Here is a 16,482-nt window from a genome sequence, read left to right as displayed (position 1 = left end):
GTCCCTCTTGTCCCTAGGGCTGGAATCTATCCAGCCTCACATCATGTCACAGTGCTTCCTGAACTTGGGACTCTGTTGTATTTCTGTACCAGATCGCCAGGAACTGCACATTAAGCTGTTCGCGTCTCTTCTACTCTCTGCTTCGTCGTTGGCCCTTTCCCAATTTTCATCCCCATATGTATGGAAAATACAAAAGAATTATCAACAATAGGTAAACAGAGAGCTGCGTTGTCATGCCATGCCTAAAAACTACTTTAAAGGGGTTAGCTAGTGAATGGTGCTTCAAAAACCAAACAGATATAATACAAAGGGGCATTCTGAAGTCCTTATTTTTGATGTTCTACTTTTTAGCCACAGTGTATGATTTGTTTTTCTGCAGGTCTTTTAATGCACGGATTAGAATGGTTTAATATTGATCAGGATGCGTTATAGAAGGAGAAGTTAAATACTGTGTATCAATATTCTGTTTCCTCTAACAATAAGGGCATAATTGTTCCCAAACAATCCCGACTCACAAGCTGTACCCCCGTTCCTGCATCTCACCTTCCTTGAAACATTTATTTTGAAGCTGTCTGACTCTTGCCTAACTTCTCCCCCACCCGCTCCAGTTCTTGGAAAGCTACTGATTCCACTCCCCGTCAGCCTTCCATGTCTGTGTGTATGTGTATATGAGAACTTCCACGATTTCATTAACTCTTTACATCCTACCTAAATTACACACCTTTACAACATATTTGCATAGGTTTTTCCATAGGTTACATCTTCTGCCTATTTAACACATACTTCATGTTCAGTATGCTGTTGTCCTTCAACATTTGCTTACAGCATCCAAATAAAGCTACTCTTAACCTATGCCAATCATATTCTACAGTCCCCTAAGCCCAAACAAATACAATTTCCATGTCATCTAGTGGTAAAGCCTCCCACTACTATACAATATTCCTTTAAAGCCAGGCTCATTGGCATTAATACCGTGTCTTTAACATGCTGTGCCAAAGTTCTAACAATAACATCATCAACATTTGCTTCATGTTTTATTAATCTCTGTGACCCACAGAGTAATTGTGGGATTGTCAGTCCAGCCAAATAGTTAGCAAAGGAAACTATGGTTGTGCAATAATTGCTGTAGTACAAAGACAGCTTATCTTTCTTTATCTTTGTTCTTGCTTCTTAGCTACCGTTTGTAAACAACGACATGCTTTGTGAATGGGGTGGCTGTCAACTATATTAAGATTAATATCTCTACTCTCATTGCACACATTCTTACCTCGTGAGTTTACCACTGCCTTCATGAACACAGCAAAAATGTTTGCATTTTAAAGCAATTATCTATCCTTCAAAAGTCCCCTGGAATTCTCCCCTGTGACCGATAAATGGTTTGTTACCACAAAGGGTATCGTGTACTAACAAACAATGAAATGACTTACAGGACATGGGGCTGATTTCAATTTTGTTAAATGTTTATCATTATTGACATCAATCTTAAAGTTTGAAGTAATAAAACAATGTCATTCCGTCAACAAACCAGTGACATGTATATATTTCACTGAAAATTGTAATTAGTTTCAATGCCTGTCTCCTTTAGGGGTAGATGTCCTGAGTCTTTTCCTTCCTATGGTCTTTTCGTCATACTCTCTGGTTTCACACTATAGTACAAAGCTCTAAAACAAGATGGAAAAGAAACAACCTCCGAGGTCCAACTTTAAGAATAATCTTTAGAGGATTGATCGGATGTAGATGTACATTTAAATTACCACATACATTTTTGTTTAAGGCTTAGTACATGCTCAGCAGCTATAACCCTTTTAAAACAAAACAATAGCATTCTCTAGGGATAGCTGGGAAGCATTTAAAGAATGGCTCTGCTAAATGCTACATGTGTAATTGAACTGCCCAAAAGTGTATCATCATGGCAGGTTATTTGGGATTTTCTCTTAGAAGATTAGGATTTTGCAAATGAACGACCATATTTATGCACGTAGAACGTACACTCTAAATAGTTTCAAATCAAACTTTTCAGGCACTTCTATTAGTAACAATGAAGGGTAATAATGGTGCCGGTCTCTTATGGTTCACTTCTGTAATTTGGTGAAAATTTGGAGGAAGTATACAGATTCTATGAAGTGGGATATTCAAGAAAAAATACAATTGACTTGCTTCTTCAATTACACAGAAACGTCACTGGATGACAGAAGCCTTGTGTTGTCAAATTAAGAGTGTGTTCTCACTCTCTGCAATTTGGAGGCTTCATAGCTTTGCCAAAATCACTATAACACTCAAAAATAATTCATCTTTTCAGTGTACCACACTTTCAGGATATTTTATTATAGTTTTTCTTATCAACTTTTTTTGTTTTTACCCAATTTGTGGTATAAATTTCTATTTTAGAACATCCCGTTACGTTTCAAACATAATGTAGAACTTTTGACAACACTGTCCAAAGCACCACAAGCAATATTGCAATGAATTCAATATTTAAAAGAAAAAACATATTTTCTACATTTAAGATATGTTTTCAATGTTAAACTGCACTCAGATTTAATGTGTATATTTTTTCTGCTTGGGCATTCATTATTTGTGTTGAAGTTTGGCATGTATACACCTCTGTGTCTCAGACCTGGTTTCAAACAAATGTTTTCCCTCTGCATTTTGGGTGAATCTAGAAATTGGCATCTGAGCAAGTTATTCATGAGAGACAACTACATCTTACTGTTGAGGGTCATCAAAACCTATAAACAGGGGCCTATTCATAAAGTTAAAATTCCACATTAGTAAATCTACATGTGTAAATTTACTCTTAAGGTTTTGAGTAACTTTACTACTTTTGGCTAATCACCCTTTCAGAGTGGAAAGTTACTCAAAAGTGTAGACTTAGATAACCCCATCCCCTGAAGTAGGAGTGGAGTCAATAAACATTTCTAAAATGACCATAATGTTAATATTTGTAGTAACTTTATGACCAAATTTGATATTCCGCACACTTGACATAGACCTCCGTTAACGGGGAGGAAATCTCTGTATTATAGCCTTATAGCCCGCCGTAGCGGGCTATACCGGCTATTAAAGGCCCGCTGCATCGTTAAAGGCGCGAGCCGAAGGCGAGAGACTTTAACAAAGCAGAGGGACTTTAATAGCCGGTATAGCCCTACTACGAAGGGCTATAAGGCTATTAGAATATTCTGCCACTAGAGGGCAGAATGTTCTAACAAATAAAACAAAGCCTTCATGGAGCGCAAGGGGATTCAAATCCCCTCAGGCTCCCTGAAGCCTTTGTTCACAGCCAGAGCTGTGAACAAAGAAACATTGGAATGTTGGAGCTCCGGGCTTATACCAGCCATTATAAGCCCGGAGCACTCCATTGTTTTCAATGGAGCTTCCAACATTCCAATGTTCTAATTAACAGTAATTTAATTATTTTATTAACCATTAATGATAAAGTAATTTTTAATTTGGAAAAGGTTATCAAAACGTTTTACAATAAATTAATAATATTATGTTATTGTTAGAAATAGTTTTTTACCATTAAATAAAATTTAATTATATTTTGATTCCAGAAAGTTAGGGTCAATCTTCAAACTGCTTTTGAGGAGTGGCTCCTGCACTCTCTGCAGCCCCTCCTCCAAATACTTTAAATTCACGTTGGTGGTGCCCCTACCCTCCTGGGGCTACAAGCAGAAAAAAACACTGTAAAACTAAGCCCTGCATGGCATTATGGGGCTCTGTAGAGTAGTGAATATTTTGTGAGTTGCTTTCCCGCTGCACTCAGGAGAGCCGCAGTCCTTTTCTTTTCCTTCTTTCTTTGAAAAGGGGTGCTCTGGTCCCGCCTGGGACACCACAAGCCTTTTTATATGTTGGGGCAGAGGGGGGAGCCCACTTCTGCGCGGCCTTGCCAGCTACCTGGGCCTCTTACAACATGGGCCCCGGATCTGGCAGTAGTGTCTCCTGCTGCTTCATATATGGCTTCTGCTCGTTGCTCCTAGGTCCCAGGGATAGTCTCATGACCCAGTCTTTGTAGTTGGGGCCTGGTATGTGGTCCTGAGCCCCATCCGTGCAAGTGTGACCCGGGGATTGGGGTTCCCGGGCATAATTAGACTCTGGAGAAGGGGCCCCACATATTCCCCTTCCCTTTACACAGTAGATGATAGAGCTTGCACCAACCCTCAGGGGTTTGAACCCTCCCCGGGGAACTCGAAAAGACTGTGGCAGAGCCCTATGCGCTCCATTTTTTAAAGCAGGGTCCAAAGGGGAAATCTTTAAATATGGCCACAAAAGGGTTGCACGCGGCGGGGAGCTGGTTTCACTAGCTCCCTTTGCCAGCCTTCTCCTCTGCCAGACTCCATGGCTTCCTGTAGATCATCTGGGGGTGGGGGGGGGGCAGTGGAGTCCATGTCTTCCCCCAACTGTTCCTCAGGGAGTGTAAAGGAGCCAGCATCACTGGCCCTGGAGAGACCGACTAGTCCTGGGGTCAGCTGTAGACAGAGTCCTCAGTCCATTAGGGCATCAGGGGGCTTGTTGTACTAGCTGTTCATTGTGCTGCCGCTGTTGCAGTTCAGGTCCACAGTGTTGCTCTCATTCATGTTCTGCGGTGACACGTTTATGCCCATTCCAGCTATTGGTGAGGTCTTTCCCCTTTTCCTTACCTTCCCCCTTTCTTGGATTTGGCTCTGTCCCAGGTAGTAACACAAAACTATGGTGTTGGGTCTCTTTATGCGTGCTGGGGAAAGTCCCTCTGAAGTGTAATCAGGGCAGGGCTAAAATCCTCTCCGGCCAGCCTGTCGGGAAGACCCACTCCTTCTACACCCAAGCCCCGTTGTGCACTGTCTGACTGTAATACACATTTCCCAGTGGCAGAGCCTTTACCAGCCGAGGCAGCTGGAAACTCCCAGAAACTTAAGACAGAAAATGCCAGCATTCTAAGTGCAATTTATAAAATAATAATTTAAAATCTGACCTCACCATTAAAGAGGACTTTAACATACAATTCAAAAGAGTGTAAGAAGTATTTTTCTAGCTGCTACCAATTTGAATGTAGCATTTAATAAACGTAACAATGTAGCCCAATGATTTCCCATGGCAGCAGCCAGCCTTGCCACAGTGAAAATCGGTTTTGGGGATATTTCACTCTAAGGGCATGTTCAACATTAAGGCCTACATATGGGTGACTTATTAATATTTAAAACGATGTTTTAGGCCTGTCAAAAGGGATATTTTGGCATGTTAAATGTGCAGTTTAAAACTGTCATAGGCAGGTTACCTGTGTGCAGCTACCAGGTTGCGCGCAATTGTATTCTCTCCTGTGTAGCCTGCACCTTCGTATGCACCCATGTTCACGTGTAACCAGCCTAGTGTCCCTTACCCTAGCTGTGTAGCGATGGCCTTATCTAAAAAGTTGGACACTGGCAATAAACACATGCAGTCCAATTTACCATGAAATTACTGGGAGTGAGACTCCAGTAAGGAGGCTCATCCACAGTAAATGTGCAAAACTGGGTGATCAAAAAGCAAACAATTCTGGGCGTACTAAATGGGCAGAACCCATGTGCAACAAGTTGTAACTCACATTGTGGCAAACACTCTCTGTCAAGAAGTGGCCAATTTATGTTGCAGGCATTGCCTAAAAGCAGCGCACCAATGCCCAAAAACGGTAGGGCATGTCCTCTTTACCTGATACAGGGATGCACTAGGAGACCCACGCTCTGAGGTTTTCAAAGATTTGCAATTTCTGGGAAATTGACAGGATACTTGTATTGTTCTAAAATATATTAGTCATGAGAAAGGGAAGGTGCCAGGGCTAGTCATACACTGTCTGTCGGCAGGGCTGAGGACCTCGGCATCAAAAGAAACATTTAGTTCTTCGGAAAGGTAGGGAGCACCAAAGAGGAGAGATTGGGCAGGTATTTGTTCCTGAGATGTTCCCAAGATACTAGATACCTAGCAGGCAACCCAAGGTCTCCTAAGGGGAATGTGAGAGAGGTGAGCATACAGGGCAGGGTTGCAAAGCGAGGAAGAGGCGCATTTATTCGAGTCTCATGAGACGGATACAAAGTAAGGCAAATAACCTGCACATAACCCACACTTGTGAGGGGTTACTTATCAGCTTATTCACTCTGGCGTATTTTCCTTTCAGCTAACGCTCTCCCTGGGCTGTGTGCACAGTAACAATTAAATACTTCCTGTGACTGGCCTGCAGCATTTTAGAGGAGTGCACAGCTGTTATCTGTAAACTCACTGAATCCTAAGAAAAACGTAAGTGCGTTTTACTGTTTTCCATCTTTACATTTTGCATAGCAAAGTTGTTAAGGAAACAAATGTTTATCTGAACATAAAATATGTATTGCGGGTACCATTTACGGTTTACATTCTAAAAGAAGTCTAAGGGAGGAAACATAATGTTGCATATTCCACCTACACCTTTCATTCAACATTTTGAGTCGTTTTTTCATTTGTAATTAGTCATTCTTGCATTGCCTGGATTTCAGTAGTATTGTTTCCAAAACCTACAGAAAAACAATAAATATGATGTCGGTTTGCAGTACTCTAGCAGCAGCTTCCTTTTCAAATTTTACCTCAAATAAGATGGACCTTAAATGAGACTGGCTTTCGCACGGCTCTTTGAATTAAGATTTGATAAAAAATTATTCATTTAATTCCTAAAAGAAGCAAAGGTCGCCATCCTTCTCCCTGCTGTGTCCAGATTACCACTCTCCAGTCACAAGAATGAAGGTAAATACACTTCCACTGTCTGGGGAAATTGTTCTCACCCTCTATCTTGTGCCATGCTACAACCAGGGGCATCTAAAGGGACCCCACTTTACGATTTGTAATTAGTACTGTTAGCCAAACTTGAAAATAAACATTACCAGACATCCACTCTAGCATTTGCAGAATCCCTTTTTCAAGTTTATCATTATTTACCTATAAATCTGCTCACATTGCTATGATCATGAGATCACTGCTTCTTTCAAGCACAGCCTAAAGGTCGATATTTCCCAGTGTATGCGTCCAGCCATTACTTAATGCTTTCAACCCCTGTGCTAATCAGTTTACTTTTCCTGATCTGTGGTCTAATGTTAGCCTCGCTATAGACAGACCGTTTATCTGATTCTAGAGCCTATAAAAGTACCTAATATATCACTATCTTTGCATACACATCACGCTGGTTCTTTCTACAGCCTTGCATCCTCAAATTGCATGCTAACTCAAAAAGCATGCTATATTTCGCTGATAAAAAAACTGACCATTACTTAAGACTTCATATTGTCACCACTCCTGTTTTCTTTCAAAAGCCCCTCTCTTTCTGTTCCACCCTCTGCATGTCTCCTCTCTCTCTGAGCACAACTGTCTCAAAGTCAAATGCATGTTTGCCTTACTTTCTATGATTATATTTTTTTTAAACTGCCCACAACTCAAATCAAGGATCACAATCTCTCCTTCTTTGAAAATCATACCCCTGCTACACAACCATACCTAATTTTCTCAAGCTCAACTACTAACCCTACTAACCAACTCACACACCCACCTCCACTAATGGTCACACCTAATTACTATTAATTTAATCTATCACAAACAAACTGGAAAAAATGCATTAAATTGTTTGATAAGTGCACAAGACTAATCTCCATAACTAAACATAACCAATAACACTGGACTAACTGCTACCCTTTGGTTCTGGATAAGCATGCTGGAAGGCATAAAGCACTTTAACACCTCATCAGCAATAGTAAGCGCTATACAAATGCAATTACAATTTACTACTAAAATGCATACTTACAGGTGTGTAGATCCTCGCAGATGAGGCGGAGACCTCTGCCCATAGAAGATAAGACAGGTGGAGGCACAGACCTCCACATGTAGGTATATGACTAGCATTTTGTAGTATGTTAGGAGTACTATTATAGTACTACTAAATGTACTACAAAATGCAGTTCGTGAATAGGCATCCAAGTGTCTATTTATCTCTCCAGCATGGTAGAGTGTTCTGCATAGGGGTGGTGTCTTCCAGACATGCACAGGATATCTGTTTGTTCTGGCAAAGATTGACAGCTAGGCCAAACGTAGTTCTGATGAATATCAGAACCACAAACATAAATATCTATGTGTTTTATTGATTTCCTTTTGTATACTGTACAGTGTTATAAACAAATAAAACAGAGCCACAATTCTCTCTAGAGAGACAACGTTCCCAATAGGAAATGTGGGTCTTTGTGCAGGTGGGCAAAGCTCCTGTTGCCTACTACATTTCTTTCTATTTTCCAAATTTGATAATGAAATTTATGAACAGACACTCTTCAGTAACTACAATATTTGTATTTCTTCTCTCAAGTGTATTACCAAACATTTTTGCTCTTTTCCCTTCTGTCAGCATCCAATAACCAACTGTAATTCATGAGTAAGTAGTTTATTGATGTTCAATTATTTGAAATCATTACATCTCAACTTCCACTAAGACAAATTTCTTCCCACCCCATGTTTCTTTTACTTTAAAAGTACCCTTTCTTAGGTATCAGTAGAACACCCTTCATTTGCATTCTTGTGCAATGCTGTGCCTTCTGTCAAGAGCTTTGGAAAAATATGTAAGCAAATAAGCAGGCAACCCTAAAAGGTATTTTTCCCCTCTCAATGGGAATTATAATTTGTTTTGGCTTTCTAGATGAATTAACTCTTAGGGGGTGTATTAGTCTCCAGTGTTTCTATTTTCTTGACAGTACAGCACATTCCTCTTTGTCGTCAGATCCTTTCCATTAGAGGAACTTATGCTTGCTTAAAAGAGATTTGTTCCAGTATATCGTTTAATTTCTCTGAAAGGAAATTGTTTTATATCCCTTTTCACTCCATAAAGGGCCCTTTCTTTGCTATGAGAGAATCAGCCCATAGTTTACATTTTAAGTGCCTTAGATTGGAAACTAAAGTCTTAAAAATGTAGACATATTGATGGGTAGGAATACATTGGTAAAAGTATACAATAAAGGCATTTTGTGGACGAATTGAAAGGGTGCTGTGAAAGCTGGACATATATAGTCTGATAGAATGCGCACCTTTGACTCCTTGCAGTGTACATTTAAACTACTGCATTCTGAAAAGACTTGCATTACTTAATAAAAATTCGCTCTGAATCTACTTAAAGGGGCTAATCCTGGTTGGTTCTGAAGACTAAATGAGTCATACAATATCGTGAACGCTGAAATCACTTATGAGTGACACTCTAATCAACATTGTAAATGTCTTAGGCGAAGGCAAGCCAACCCTTTTTTAGAAGTAAGCAAAATGTAGACATTGTAGATCTGGTCTCATGATTTTGATTGTACTCGTAATGCTCGGATTTCCTTCCTTTTAAAAAACCGTGCCTCAGTACAATTCAAACGCATAAGTACTCCCTCTCAATTGGAAACCGGGGGAAATGCTTGAAGTCAGAACACGAGCCAATAGTACTTGCTACGACTCTCAAGTAGATGAACAGAAAGATTTGATGCGGTATTGTTTAAGAGAACAGGAATTTCACAAACATTTTATTTTATCAGATTGGAGCTAATAACGATGAACCATTCATACCGGCGCACGCTCTGGCTGATGCTGGAAATGTCCAAGAATATTCTCAATGTATTGCAAATGTCCAAGCTTCTACTTTTAGGGTTGCACTGATTGCTCAAAATGTCTTGATGAACATTCATGTGGTAGATAGCAAACAGAAGGAACTAGTGTGTGCTAAATCCGTCAATATGATTGTTATTCCGTTATTTATGTAGCAAATAAATGTCCAGCACTACTCAGCACAGTTGTACATTAAGGATGAGAATTCAGGAGTAATACTAAAATAATGACTCCAATTGTATTTCAAAATTAACGTGACTGGATAGAGTACGGAGGCACCCCCACCATCCTCAGCCGTAAAGCCATTTGGAACCACTTTGAACTCCATAATGTCACGCTAAAGCAACGTACGAAGGTCAAAAGTATACAACCCCGCATGATCACTAATCGGCAGCCGTGGTATCATTCACTTTGAAACACTCATAACTATCTTTTAGCATACACAATAATATTTTCACGTGATGTATGCGAACTGAGAAATATGTAAGAGCGCTCGTGATATTTTTTACTAAATTATTGGTTACACAGCATTCGTTATAAGAGAAGGATTGCACTTTGGACATGGTCACAGATGTTTACATTTTATGGAACACAATAACACCCTTAAGCAGGGACAAAGCGGGAGTATCATATATAAGCGAATTTGACAGTGCGTCCAGTGTTTTAAAGCGGGATCCAAAGAGAAATATTACATACCAAATGTTTCACGCATGCGCAGACCCCGCGGAGATCCATATTTTCAGAGGGTACCACGTTACTGATCCACACCGGAATGTCCATGCCCAAGTACACCGGCCGTAAATTGGCGCTGAGCCGGGGTGGGAGGCGCACGGCAGAACAGGTACCTGCCCTCACTGGGCGCAGCAGCCGCGGCGCGCTGTCACTTTCAGCCTCACCACAGCCAAAACAAACCGCAGACGCTATCGTAACCAGGGGCAACCGCCGCCGCAGAGCAAAGGGAACGCCGACGCAGGAAATGACGTCACTTGGCACGGAGCAACACTACTAAACAGTACGACGGGCTGAGGAGGATTATGGGAAATAGAGTACATGGCGGTTGCGAAGCCTGTTCTTACTTCACGCGGTGGGCTCAGTCTTGCCTAGTTCACAAGACCTTCCTAGTTGGCAAGCCTTAGCCGCACCATACTATGTAGTTGTATTTTTATAGCGCTGACTTAATACCCCTGGGTGGGGTGTAAGCATGCCCTCGGTTGTACTTCGACTTTAATCCGTGAAAATAATTGCCATGAAGGTATGGAGAAAAGTGCGTGCAATTCAAGGATGTGTCTGCTCTCTCTTTTCACAATATTTGGGTGGCCCCCGTCCGTGCAGTGACTGCATTTGTTTGCTGTTCATGTGCGCTTAACCTGGAGCTGGACACATTCAGCACCTAGGTGCCTGCAGCACAGAGTTTTGAAACCACTGCAGTACATGCTCAACCACCATTTCAGCAGAACATGTCCACTGGTTCCAGTTACCTAGGCTTCCTATACCGTTTTGTCCCCTTTTATACCCACTTTCATCAACCCTCTCCCTCTTGCAGTTCCTCAATAAGCACTGCTATTTAGCATTTGCCATACTGACTGAACTGTAAGCTTTCATCTTCACAAATTCTTTAGGCACCCCTACAGTACTGTTGTAGCACCACTGGGCCCATTTTGTCTCCCTTTATCTCCTTTCACAGCACCTCAGGTTTATTTACTTGTCCGATGGATCATAAATCGTGCCGAGAGGGGTCGTATAAACTGGGTCCAATCCAGTTATCCGGTTGATAACTTCAAAACTTCTGCTTAGAAACATGTTGTGTTTGGTGTCAATCACCTTGGAATCATACCTCCACACCAGTAACTGGTGTGGGAGGTATGATTCCACCCTTCCAAAGGGACATATGTGGGTCACCGGTCTAGCCGGTACCAGCTTTCTCGACCTGGACAGCACAAAATGGATGCTGCTAGCCACAGACACGATTCTGCTCTCCTGCTGTTGAGCCAAGATAGACCAGAGGAAGGCATGACAATAGGCATCCTGTCACAGGGAGGAGGGACCACCTCCCAAACAGGGTTTAGTGTATTGGCGCTGGGTGGGTGCACTATGAGAGTGCCAGAAAGTCTGCACTGGGGGCACATTTGCTGTCCCTGTGCATAGTCCAGCTCAAACCAGTCTGGGAGCAATTTGCTCCTGCTCTGGTACGAAACTGGACAAAGGACATGGGTGTAGCCACCCCCCTGTCCTGCCCCTCCCTTAGGAGGGTCCACAGAATCTTGCCAACCCCTTCCCATGGGTATAAAGTGAAATACCTTACTCCAGGATGTGAGAAGGTGGGTTGGTATATGCTGTCCACTACTTAAAGTGGGCACCTTGTACCAGGCCACACGACCCTTATGATGTATGAGGTCAAAGATAACCTTATTGAAAGCTATCCTAGTGGTAGCTATGGAGAGCTGCCTTCAGGCCTAATCTTGAAGGAATATAAAACAGCTTGTTTTACCAGAATATCACCTCCTAAATGACTAAATGAAAGGAGAACTACACAGTGTTTATATGAAAATATGTATTTATTAATATAACACTCTCTACTAGTCTCTATACGAGACTAGGACACAAAGCACACAATACAGAATCAATAGAACATTCCTAAATAGCAAAATACAAAGCGGGCTCCAAGGGGAGACCGAACCATATTCTAAAAAAATTGTATAACAACAATGACTTAACTAGTCTCTATACGAGACTAGGACACAAAGCACACAATACTGAATCAATAGAACATTCCTAAATAGCAAAATACAAAGCGGGCTCCAAGGGGAGACCGAACCATATACTAAAAAAATTGGATAACAACAACGACTTAACTAGACACAGTGCCTAGAGCACATAGAACTGCTGGGACCCCAAGGAACCACCCAGAGGAATGACACAAGGAGCCCATGGAGGACGGGTGCAGTGAGGAAACACAGACGCGTGCTCCGTACAACTCTATGGAAAGTCGCGGTTCGAAATGTACGAGTTAAGGACACTTCTAAGAGGACTTCGAGCTAACCCTTTGGAACTTAGGAGGTTCTAAGGCCAACCCACCAGTGAATACCAAAGTACCCGTGTTACCTATCCCAGAGGAGCCAGGTGCATAGGGATCAATTGGTGTCGGAAACCTTAGTAGTTTTCAATGGAGAGCTGCAAAGATGTCCTGCTGCCAGGAGGGCGAAGAATGTCCAGTGTAATCCAATCCTGGATTCGAGGTGAGAAGAACCTGAAAGCAGAGGGGACAGAGTGTGGGTCACTTCAGGTGACCAGGGGCTCGGTAGTCGAATGCCCACCGATCTTGAGTGCTTCAGGAGTGAAGAAGGGTTGCTTGACTCTGCAGCCACGGGGACCAGGAGATGTCGAGGACAACCAGAGTCCAGAGGTGAGCTGTCCCACGAAGGATGTCGAGAGCTGAGGGGTCGATGTGCGGCTGGTGCACCAACAAGCCTTGGCAAATGCAACCCACGCGGTCAGAGGAAACAGGTTACGGTGAGGACCAGCAAGGTCCAGGGGACACTCAAAGCAATGGAGAGTCAGGGCAAATGTGGAGCAACCAGGTAAGCCCAAGACTTAGCACGGTGACCCTCGCCCGGACCCACATGCCAACGGACCAGGGATCGCGAGGAGACCTCAAGCAGGTTTGCAAAGTATCAGCCCACAGGACACTTGTGGAGTGGAGGCCAGAAATCTTCGGTGCAAATATTGCTCGTGGTCAGGACTATACGGAGCCCAATGCACAAGCTCAGGAATCATCACTAAGCATATGCAACTGCAAATGTATGCAGTGCACACGGGTTTGGGTCGCATGGTCCCCACTAGGGATACTGGTCTCAGAATCACTGAGAGGGCAGATCGACCTCAGGGACCTTCGGGAACCCCCCTCCTGTGTTGCTGAAATCTTCGGAGTCCTCAGGAGCTCGGGAGAAGCAAACCGTTCAGATGCGTTTAGGTACCTGCTCTTGCAGGGGAGTAACTCCTCTACTCCAAGGGAGATTCTTAAGTCGTCCAGCGTCGTGCAGGCAGTCGAAGTACTTGGTTTCTTCTTAGCAGTATCTTGTCCAGGTAAAATCTAAAGTCCTGTAGTCAGGTAACCCACTTTATACCCATGGGAAGGGGTTGGAAAGATTCAGTGCACCCTCCTAATGGAGGGGCAAGACAGAGTGGTGGCTACACCCATGTCCTTTGTCCAGTTTTGCACCAGAGCAGGAGCAAATGGCTCCCAGAACTGGTTTGAGCTTGACTATGCACAGGGATGCCAAATGTGCCCCCAGTGCAGACTTTCTGGCACTCTCAGAATGCACCCATCCAGCCCCAATACATTAACTCTGTCTGGGAGGTGGTCACACCTCCCTGTGACAAGATGCCTATTGTCATGCCTTCCTCTGGTCAAGCTTGGCTCAGCAGCAGGAGAGCATAATCGTGTCTGTGGCTGGCAGCATCTATTGTGTGCTGCCCAGGTCGAGAAAGCTGGTACGGGCTAGACCGGTGACCAACATATGTCCCTTTGGAAGGGTGGACTCATACCTCCCACATCAGTTACTGGTGTGGAGGTATGATTCCAAGATGTTTGACACCAAACACAACATGTTTCTAAGCAGCCGTTTTAAAGTTAGCATTTACTGCGAGGTTATAATGCACTTAAACATATATGTCTGGCTGCATCACAGACAACCCCAGAGAATGGTCTCCGATGGTTGCAGAGGGGCTCTGCTCATGCAGGGGCACAGTCTCACGTAAAACCCAGCAACCTGCCTTCAGGATTGTTAAGGCCTGCCATAGGGGTGACTGCTAGGTATTTAAGTGTAGTGATTTAGATAGATATAGTGAACCTATTTCTTACGTAAGTGGTGCAAGCACCAGCGTACACAGTCTGCTGTAGCAGGGTGGTCATGTAAATTTGGATGGCCTCTCAGGGGTGGCACGACACAAGCTTCAGCCCATGGGAGGCCTCTGGGGTACCCATGCCCTGGGTACATGGTGTACCATATACTAGGGACTGATAATAGTACCCCAGAATCTCATCTGGAGTGTATCTAAAGTACATGCATATCAATTTAAGGGAGAAAGCCAACAAAGTGGGGTCCTGGATAGCAGGATCCCAGTCAGACTAGGCCAAAAACAGTGTGACATCAGCAAAATTGGGGGTAACCATAAGAAGCAGATAATACTTTCCTACAGAGGACTTTAGATTTTACCTGGACAAGATTCTGCTAAGAAGAAACCAAGTACTTCGACTGCCTGCACGACACTGGACGACTGAAGAATCTCCCTTGGAGTAAAGGAGTTACTACCCTGCAAAAGCCGGCACCTAAACGCATCTGAGTGGTTTGCTTCTCCTGAGCTCCTGAGGACTCAAAAGATTTCAGCAACACAGGACATGGCTTCCCGAAAGTCTCTGAGGTCGATCTGCCCTCTCAGCGATTCTGAGACCAGTATCCCTCGTGGGGACCCTGCAACCCGAACCCCTGTGCACCGCTTTCATTTGCAGTTGCATATGCTTAGTGACGATTCCAGAGCTTGTGCATTGGACTCCGTGTAGTCCTGACCCCGAGCAGTGTTTGCACCGAAGATTTCCAGCCTCTACTCCTCGAGTGTCCTGTGGGCTGGTACTTTGAACACTTGCTTGAGGTCTCCTCGGGATCCCTGGTCCGTTGGCCTCTGGGTCCTGGTGAAGGTCACTCAGTCAATTCTTGGGCTTACCTGGTTGATCCAGACGTGCCCTGACTCTCCATTGCTTGGAGAGTCCCCTAGACCTTGCTGGTCCTCACCGTAACCTGTTTCCTCTGACAGCATGGGTTGCATTTGCCAAGGCTTGTTGGTGCTCCAGCCGGACATCGACTCCTCACCTCTCGACATCCTTTGTGGGACAGCTCACCTCCGGACTCTGGTTGTACTCAACGTCTCCTGGTCCCTGTGGCTGCAGAGTCAATCAACCCTTCTTCACTCCTGAAGCACTCGACATCTGTGGGCATTCGACTACTGAGCCCCTGGTCACCTGAAGTGACCCAGACTCTGTCCCCTCTGCTTTCAGGGTCTTCTCGCCTTGAACCCAGGCTTGGATTCCACCAGACATTCTTCGCCCTCCTGGCAGCAGGACTTCTTTGTGGCTCTCCATTGAAAACGACAAAGGTTTCCGACACCACTTGACCCCTATGCACCCGGCTCCTCTGGGATAGGCAACACGTAGTACTTCGGTACTCACTGGTGGGCTGCCTTTGAACCTCCTAAGTTCCAAAGGGTTTGCTCGAAGTCCTCTTAGAAGTGTCCTTAACTTGTACATTTCCAACCGCAACTTTCCCACAGAGTTGTACGGCGCACTCGTCCGTGTTTCCTCACTGCACCCGTCCTCTGTGGGCTCCCTGTGTCACTCCTATGGGTGGTTCCTTGGGGTTCCAGCGATTCTACGTGCTCTAGGCACTGTGTCTAGTTAAGTCGTTGTTGGTATACCATTTTTTAAGTATATAGTTCGGTCTCCGCCTGGAGCCCGCTGTGTATTTTGCTATTTAAGAATGTTCTATTGATTTAGTATTGTATATAGAGACTAGCAGAGTGTTATATTAATAAATCAATATTTTTATATAAACACTGTGTGGTTCTCCTTTCATTTAGTCATTTAGGAGGTGATATTCTGGTAAAACAAGCTGCTTTACATTCCTTCAAGATTAAGCCTGAAGGCTGCTCTCCATAGCTACCACCAGGATAGCTTTCAATAAGGTTATCTTTGACCTCATACATCATAAGGGTCATGTGGACTGGTGCAGGGTGCTCACTTTAATTAGTGGACAGCATATACCAGATCACCTTTTCACACCAGTGAGGACCAGGAATTGGGTAACTGATCTACAAACTCATGATTAGATTTATATATATAAT

At 43.6% G+C, this 16,482-nt stretch overlaps 1 protein-coding gene across 1 annotated transcript in view; it reads right to left on the bottom strand.

The window, feature by feature from the left end:
• Nucleotides 1-10,496, bottom strand: part of C12H16orf46 (chromosome 12 C16orf46 homolog) — a 138,151-nt gene extending 127,655 nt beyond the window's left edge. Inside the window, exon 1 of the mRNA XM_085640043.1 lies at nt 10,285-10,496. The gene's annotated coding sequence lies outside the window, so the exon portion shown is untranslated. The remainder of the gene's footprint in view (nt 1-10,284) is intronic.
• Nucleotides 10,497-16,482: the final 5,986 nt, after the last annotated feature.

This window comes from Triturus cristatus, chromosome 12 (genome assembly GCF_964204655.1).
Source record: "Triturus cristatus chromosome 12, aTriCri1.1, whole genome shotgun sequence".
Lineage (NCBI taxonomy): Eukaryota > Metazoa > Chordata > Amphibia > Caudata > Salamandridae > Triturus > Triturus cristatus.
Note: the sequence above shows the minus strand (reverse complement) of the source record. Positions and strands in the feature narration are given on the sequence as shown.